Below are 6,147 nucleotides of genomic sequence, written 5' to 3' on the forward strand. Positions count from 1 at the left end.
TATACATATACATATGTCCCCATATCTCTTCCCTCTTGCGTCTCCCTCCCTCCCACCCTCCCTATCCCACCCCTCTAAGTGGACACAAAGCACCGAGCTGACATCCCTGTGCTATGCGGCTGCTTCCCACTAGCTATCTGTTTTACATTTGGTAGTGTACATATGTCCATGCCAGTCTCTCACTTCATCTCAGCGTATCCTTCCCCCTGCTCGTATCCTCAAGTCTGCTCTCTAGTAGGTCTGCGTCTTTATTCCTGTCCTGCCCCTAGGTTCTTCAGAACCATTTAAAAGTCCTTTTAAACAACCCAGCCACTCCCTGCTACGGAAATCACTAGCCACTGGCTGTCATTGTGTCAATTTGTTGTTGCTAATGAGATAGCATTAGTTTTACCATTCTTAATGTTCCATTTACCATTCTTAATTTACCATAAAACCATATGTCAACTGTCCTATCAACAAAAACATATCAGTAATGGCAAAATAGTAACAATATAATACTGTCCCTTAGTAATATTTATGTGGTTGACCTCTGCATTTCTTTAAGATGTGGTATATGCTGTCTTTACTACAGGGCTGTCACCTTGCTGAGACATCTCAAGGTGGGGTTCTCCTGGCACTGGGACTCCACAGTAATGCTAACGCATCTTCCCAATGGTGAAGCTATGACCAGGGATTCCAAGGTGACTTGTGGGCATTTTCCCTTCCAGAGAAGAGAGAAAAATACAAACATCATTTCTGGCAGAACACCCTGAACTGTGTTGTGTGTGTGTGTAAACAGAAATAGAAATAGCTGTAAGCACATATGCAAAGCATGTACGTGGAGGTTATGAGTGACAGCCCCCATTTGCAAATGTCCAAGAAATATAACTTTCGTGAACTTCTTAAACAGTTTAATTTCTATTCGGCTCATAAGCTATGAAGACATGTTAGCCTCAGCCTTCATGGGCTTCTGCCTTCACTACAATGGCCAGAGCAAGGTTGTAGGACCCTATACAGTGGCAAGGCATGGGGAGTTGCAGAATAATACCCTCCTTTACCATCTGCCCACACAAATTGCCATTGAGATCGTCCACCATCCTCGGGTCCAGATGCTCTCTACCTTTCTGAGTCATGGTGGGGACACCACCATGACTGAAAATCTTCTCAAGGTCGCCCAGCTCCCTAAATGTCCCTCCCAGCCTCTTTCTCTGGGGTCTTGCCACCTCCCTGGTCAATTTTCCTATTCACTTCTCTCCTAAGCCCTGGTAAATCTTTTTCTTGATGGGGGAATGGGGAAATTCTGTGTTCTCCATGGTTTCTGGCAGGACTTTTTGTCTGTGCCCCAAATCTGTTCACCTGCTCTGGGCTTAGACTTAGAAACTAAAGCAAAACAGACTCAGAAGTGATTTCTATTGTTGATCCTGACACAACCCTCCCCTCAGGTGATTAACCAAGTTTCAATGAGCCGAGTTATCTGATTGGAAGGCCAGAGGTCAACATAACCAAAGATATATTTCTGCCGTATGTTCTATATACACGTGTGTGTACATATGTACACATATATATGCATATATACATATATGTGTGTGTCCAAAATATCCTAGCCAGTGCTAGTATTTACTGCAACAGAAAATTTTGTAAATTATAAACTATGTTTCTGCTAATACATTCAATTCAATGTTTTGTTTTGTTTTGTTTTTTGCGGTACGCGGGCCTCTCACTGTTGTGGCCTCTCCCATTGCGGAGCACAGGCTCCGGACGCGCAGGGTCAGCGGCCATGGCTCACAGGCCCAGCTGCTCTGCAGCCTGTGGGGTCTTCCCGGACCGGGGCACGAACGCGTGTCCCCTGCATCGGCAGGCGGACTCTCAACCACTGCGCCACCAGGGAAGCCCCAATTCAATGTTTTTTGACTCTCACTTTGTCTTTGGAAATGAAGAACATAAACTATTCTAAAGAATTATAGATTGCTTCTCCCGCACCAAAAAAGTCTTAATTGAATTGAGGTTTAGGTTTTAAGGATACACACAAAAAATAAACAGGAAATTAGAACCATTCAACATGTACAGAAGCTGTAATTCGAACAACATATGGTAATGTTGAGCGGGGAGACTCATAATAATTAACATTTGTAAATTGCTTTCCATTTTACTTGCATGTATAATTTAATCTGATGCTCGCAGTAGCCCTGAAAACTACGCTGTGATTATTACCTCTGTTTTACAGATGGGGGGAAAATAGGACACCGAGATGAAGAAATTTCTCCAAATTCACACCATTAGTCAGTGGGAACTGGAGCAGGGGTGGTTCACGTGAAAAGTCTGCCCACGTTACAGACTCCAAAAAAGGTGAAAGATAAAGAAGACAGAAATGTGCATTACATGCAGATGTGTTTCCCATAAGTGAATGTTCTTGTGTGAACCTCTGTGTTGGTAGGTTGAATTGTGTCATACAGTGGCTCTAAATCCAACTGAATCAGGATCTCTGGGTGTGAATCCCAGGCACTGGCGTTTTGGAAAGTTCCCTGGGTGGTTTTCTAATCAGCAGCCGGGGTGGAGAATCACTAGGTTTTGTTTTTGTTGTTGTTGTTTCGTACGCAAACGCAAACGAGGGGTACATGGAGCGTCAGAGGGAGAGAGAGGCGACCCTGTCAGAGCAAAGAGAAGGTGCAGATTGAAGAGGTCAGACATTTGGAGCTGGGGTGGGGAGGCTGGGGAACTAACTTGATAAAATGTGTTTTAAATAGCTGTGCGAGGCCGCAAAGCATCACAGTGTAGGACGTAAGGACACATCAGCGACCTGACTTTCTATTAATATTTTCAGATTCAACTGAATTTACAATAAACTTACTCAAAAAATTTGAAACCCGTTAAATGGTTTCGCAGCCCTTTGGAATCTCTGTTCCCTGAAAAGTACAAAAGTTGCAGGGCAGTTTTCAGCTTCTGAGATGACTAGAATAAGAAGCTACTTCCTTGCCATAGACATTTATAAAGCAGAACCAAGTGAAAGAGGTTCTGAAAGTTTCTTAAACAAAGTACAAAGCGGACCTTTCAGCGTTGCCAGTGCCAGGTGTCACTAAATTGATCTCCCAAGCAGGTGTACAGAATTACACTCACAGAGATTACATTTCTCCATATTCTTACCATACCTGGTGCTACTGGACTTTTAAATTTTGGCCAACTTGATGAAGTGAGCACAAGAAGAAATGAAGAGAAGGAAATATGTACAAGAATAAAAGATAAACTTTTGATTCACAGGAGGATAAAGAAGCTATAGATGTAATAACTGATGGAGCGCCACACAGCAGTTAACATATATTAACTGCATCTACCGGTTTCGATAAATCAAAATATCAGACCTAATACGGAGCCACAGAGCAAAGCCGCCAAGGATGCAGACAGCGCGACGCCATTCTTGAAAAGTTTTAAAACACAGAAAACACTGTATATTTATGAAGCAATGCATATGAAAGAAAAATACAAAATCATGCCTGGGAAAAATACACACCAGCTTCCAGTGGTTTCCTAAGGTAGAGGGCAGGGGGAAAGTCTGAGATTGGGCTTGAGCTGTTTTTGAAATATCTTACTCCCTAGCGCCAATTACAAAAGGCACACGTGTGAAGCAGATATAGAAACATTAATAAACTTTTTAAAGTACGACAACATGGTAATGACCCACATGATACAAGAAGAGGGGAGAATAGGTCGAGTGGGTGGCCTGGCCCTTTCTGTCCTTTCCATAAAGTGGGCGATGGGTTCTTGTGCCGAGAGAAGGGGGTGAGGGGAAGCTGGAAGTACCAGGAAAGTGAAAACAAGAACAGCTGTGGAAGGAGGCTGGCAGGGAGTTGGCTGGGAATGAAATGAAAGGCCAGATTCTGAAAGCTCACCTTGGCACCAGAACCGTGCTAGGCGTTCGGGCCGCGCCCAGCTCTCCGCTTTCTTCGGCAGGGCTCGGCAATCTGGGATTCAGAGGTTAGAAGAATGAAGGTGGTGGCAGCCTCCGCAGAAATGGGTTAAGGAGGGAATGTGAGGAACATACTGCTCAGATGCACGTGGCGATAGTGGGACAAGGGTGGGCGTGTCAGGAGGAAACAGTCAACAGACCAAAGGCACCGGCCCGGTCAGCCTTTTCCAAAGTGTGTTTTGTAGAACACTAGACCTTTAAAACACGCTTTTTAAAAAAATGGTCCTTTGTCAAATGATTTTGGAGCTTCATAGGGGACATGAACATACTGAAAGGGCTACGAAGTCCAGAATAAACTTGTTTCGCTGCCTAGCACTTTCTAACCTTATTTGACCTTGCGATACTTTCTCATGTGCCTCGCAGCAACAGCTGGTGCAGTATTTCTAGCAGTCAGGATAAGGTAGGCTGTGCTATAGTGATAAATCAACCTCAAAACCCAGCAGCTGAGCACAGCCAGCGTGGGTCCAAATAGCCACTCAGGAACCTGAGCTAATGGAGCTGCCAGTGCTTTGTGACCATCTCAGAGTGTAGCTCCAGGAGCTGCCAGGGCAGCGGAAGCAACCACGTGGCGAGTTAGCGATCACTGTGACTGAGATGATACATGTCACTTCTGCCGACAGCTCATAGGCCGTAACTAGTCACGTGGCCTCACCTAACCATTAGCAGACTGTGGGATGCAGTTGGAAAAACGTTCGAGGTCACAGAAGTCCAAGGAGGGTGTTAGCAAAGTATTCTCTGCTGTGAAGAAGAAAAGATTCTGCTCCTTCCTGTAACCGAGGAGAAGGAGAAGAAAGAGAAGGAGAGGGGAGAGGAGGAGGAGAGGCTGCCGCGTGGCCGCGTCGTTTACTGAGATCTTGCTCTATTTTAGGCATTTTGCTAAGTGCTTGCTGGACACGCATGATGTCATATATTCTCACAAGACCCTCAGTAAGATACATTATTACCCCCATTCTGCAAATCAGAAAATCGAGGCTTAGGAAGGTTAGCTGATTGGTCCAAGGCCACACAGCCAGTAAGTAAAGGAGGCTGGATCCAGACCACCGTCTCCAGGACGGCACAGCCTGTACTGACCACCACTGTGCTCGCCAATCCCACACCTCAACCCTGTGCTCACTGTAGCGAGGCTTCTCATTTCATCCTCGGAACAACCTCGCCGGATGGACATTGTGCCCTCATTTCACAGTGCCTGGCGGCAGAGGGCTCTGGCCCAGCTCTCTTTGACGCCCAGAGTCCATGTGGGCACACTCGCTCCCTCAGACTTGTCTACCGTTTTGATCCCAGTGTGTGGATTCTCTGGACTCCCCTCAGCTAGATTACGGTTATACACGATATTCTGAACCAGACCTGGGGACGTACCTTCGTTTCATTGGGGCCAGAATGATGCTTGCAGCTTTATCCAGATCTTACAAGGTGATGATCTCTGGACTCATCTGGAAAAGCTCCTTTGTGTCAGAAAGCTTGAAGTCCTTGTATCTTGAAGCCCCTCCCCCAAGTATATATTTTTGTGCACATCCTTCCTCTTCCTCTGAGAGCATCATGAAGCCTTCCTACTTCTCCCCCATGAGTCTGGCACGCACTCCCCAAGACAGCTTTGTGTCAGCTGCAAACTGGAAGGTTTAAACACATGCAATTAAAGCTCAAAGTCAAAGGGGACCGTCTCTGAGGAAGAAAGTCTCAGGAGTAACAGGCTCCCAGCTGTGAGGTTCCTCTGGGTCCAAATTAGAAGTCCGTGAAGCCACCCCTGAGAGCTCAAGGAAGCGCCTGAAGACCCATCTGGCTGATGTCACAAGTGGCTGGTGAACCCAGATGCTTGCTTTTCAAGGAACTTAAAAGATTGACAGGGCTTCCCTGGTGGCACAGTGGTTGAGAGTCCACCTGCCGATGCAGGGCATGCGGGTTCGTGCCCCAGTCCGGGAAGATCGCACGTGCCGCGGAGCGGCTGGGCCCGTGAGCCATGGCCGCTGAGCCTGCGCATCCGGAGCCTGTGCTCCACAACGGGAGAGGCCACAATGGTGAGAGGCCCGCGTACCGCAAAAAAAAAAAAAAAAGATTGACAGCAAGCCTGTGGCCCAGTAGAGTGGCAGCAGCTGGAGGTGGAGTGGAGGGTGAGTCCTGCATCTCTAAGGGGCCACGTGAGCAGCAAATAAGAAATGTATGTTGGGCAATCAGCCCACAAGGCAAATGGTCCCAGCAGCGTGGATGCGAGG

General features: G+C 46.7%; 1 long non-coding RNA gene across 1 annotated transcript in view; it reads right to left on the reverse strand.

Moving 5' to 3' along the window:
* The window catches only part of LOC141279626 (uncharacterized), a 58,764-nt gene extending 53,033 nt beyond the window's left edge, over positions 1-5,731 (reverse strand). Inside the window, exon 1 of the long non-coding RNA XR_012334208.1 lies at positions 5,297-5,731. This is a non-coding gene — a long non-coding RNA (uncharacterized lncRNA). The remainder of the gene's footprint in view (positions 1-5,296) is intronic.
* Positions 5,732-6,147: the final 416 nt, after the last annotated feature.

This window comes from Tursiops truncatus, chromosome 10 (assembly GCF_011762595.2).
Source record: "Tursiops truncatus isolate mTurTru1 chromosome 10, mTurTru1.mat.Y, whole genome shotgun sequence".
Taxonomy (NCBI): domain Eukaryota; kingdom Metazoa; phylum Chordata; class Mammalia; order Artiodactyla; family Delphinidae; genus Tursiops; species Tursiops truncatus.